Source organism: Poecilia reticulata, linkage group LG5 (assembly GCF_000633615.1).
Source record: "Poecilia reticulata strain Guanapo linkage group LG5, Guppy_female_1.0+MT, whole genome shotgun sequence".
NCBI classification, from domain to species: domain Eukaryota; kingdom Metazoa; phylum Chordata; class Actinopteri; order Cyprinodontiformes; family Poeciliidae; genus Poecilia; species Poecilia reticulata.
The window spans coordinates 29,061,145-29,063,720 of record NC_024335.1 but is presented as its reverse complement, the minus strand read 5'-3'; positions in this window follow the sequence as shown (position 1 = coordinate 29,063,720).

Below are 2,576 nucleotides of genomic sequence, written 5' to 3'. Positions count from 1 at the left end.
AAATGGGTTAATGAAAAAGCTAAATTATTTATTTAACAAATTATTTATTTATTTCACTCATTTTCTTCATTTTTTGATTTATTTTACTCATTTTTTATTTATTTCACCCATTTATTTATTTATTTAATTTTGGCTGAAATGGCTCTCCATATTTGTGACTCATTTGGTAGCCATGTTTTATTTAGAGGTCTATGAAAAAATGAAGAGCCCACCGCACTGAACCCCATTGAAAACCTCCTGGTTATTCCAACAAATATTGATTTTTGAACTCTTCCTGGGTGAAAACTTTAGTATTGTTATTTCTAAATTAATATGAACTTGTTTTCTTTGCGTTATTTGAGGTCTGGAAGCACTGCATCTTTGCATTGTTTTCATCATTTTGACCATTTCTCATTTTCTGCAAATAAATATTACATTTTTTATATATTTGGATTTAAAAACCAGGTTTTTAAATGGTGTGTGTGAAGAAGGCAGACTTGTTTTTATGCAAGTTAGTATGCATTTCATATTCAAATATCACACTTGCTTAAATTTATGTGATGTATATTATGATGGAACGTAGCCTCTCTGATGTATCCTCTCAGAAAAGAGGGTTACATATTCATACATGCAGAATAAATTCATTATTCTGCATGTATGAATAATGTATTTATAATTATCATGCTCCGGAGATGGTGGGCAAGATTATCTCAGTACTCTCTACAATGCACCCTCCACTTTGACTTTGACTAGGCCAGACTATTGTTATTCTGCCTAAATGGCAGAATAACAATAATAATCCTTCAGTACATTTTGTTTGTAAATGATTTACAGTGTTTGCTTGAAGATATCCAAGTCTCTCTTCCTGATGTTTTGAAGAGAATAACATTTACTGTCCCTCAGGGGAAATGGTCACCTGTAGTGAAACCGTTCCATGTAAACTGCATTGCTGTCGTCGTTTGGATTGCTCTTGTGGGTGTGCTGGTTATTCTACGATCATCTACTGAACATAGATTTTCACATGTACACATAAGCTGTTCAGGACTGAACAGCTGCAGCCAAGCAAAACAGCTTGGCAAAAACGCACCATGTGATTATGACACAGCGAGTCAGCATAACCACCCTGTTGAGTTTATCACACAACCAATGGGATCTCTGCAACAACAAGAGATCCCATTGGACTGGAAAGTGCTTAATAAGGCACTTTGTGCTGTTCTAGATGAACGGAGTAGCGCTGAGTGTGTTTGCAGCTATTGCAAGTTCACACATGTTTCACTTCGAGGGTTTTCTCTTCAAAACTGACAGTATTTATAGACCAGTGGTTTCCCCAGGGGAAACAAGACATGTTTGCACTGAAAGGAGATTCTGAATGCTTAGGACTGACAATCAAATCTCATCATAAACATTGTACGACAAGAGGGATTTTATCATTTTTGGCAGGAATAAGTGAGGTCTCCTCATATACTCAACACCAGAAATTTTATTTAGATTTAAAAGATTTAAAAGTGGGGGTTTTTTTCATTAATTGTTTATGTGGTTATATTATTAAAGTTTGCTTTGTTGTCAGAACTGCTATTAAATATTCACAAGCCCAAATGCACTCCTGATAAAAATCTGGGAAAACGTCATGTATCTACATCTTGCGCTGCTGGATCATAACCAGAATGCAGGTTAGGTTTCAAACTGAAGAAACGGGAGCAAGAGACACAAAAGATAGAGCAAGAAAATGACAATTAAACTGTTTGCAAAGGTCATTAGCCATTCATTTGATTCAGGTGTGTTGGAGCAGGGACACATTCACGGGTCGCAGGACAGTGAGACTCGATGACTGGAGTTTCTGAGCCCCAAAATAGAGGAAACCTGTGCGGGTGCTTCGACTTGATTAGCCATTAAGGTGTGATATAGTGATGGGTAGATGAGGCGTCATGTATCGTTTCGACACATAGCAAAACTGTGTTGATTCTGTGTCAATACTGTCTCACTCAATACTGACACATGCTGGACATTAAAAATTCCTACAGGCAACGTAGTGATTTGATGACCTCTATACAATAAGATTTAAGTCTTTGTATTTTATTGAATATTATGTATTGTATTATGTCATATCTTCAGTTAAATTTAAAATATATTTGATATACAGTCAATAAATTATGTGAACATGTACCATAAAGTGAAAATTTAAGTGAATGTGTTTGGAATGAATATGCATGGACTGTTTCTTTTTCCACAATTTTTTATTAAAAAAAAAAGTTTTTACAGCATTTTGAAATTTAGTCTGTTATGCTTTTTTGACAAAACTTCTGCTGTAGAAAAAAATTAAGTGAACACTACATTTACAGCGAATCCTTGTTTTTCTTAGGTGTTGCTTTCCGAAAATAACCCCTGATAGGCGAAATCCGTGAAGTTACCTTTAGTTTTTACAATTATTACACAGCACAATTAAATACTCTCAGGGGTGAAAGTAGTTTTAAATTCTTGGGGGTACTATGACAAAGAAATATATATACATACATATTACGTCTATGTGCTTTGGAGTTTCTGTGCTGATTATTTTTTTGCGAAGCAATAAAAGCTGGTAGCTCTTGAATTGCTACAAA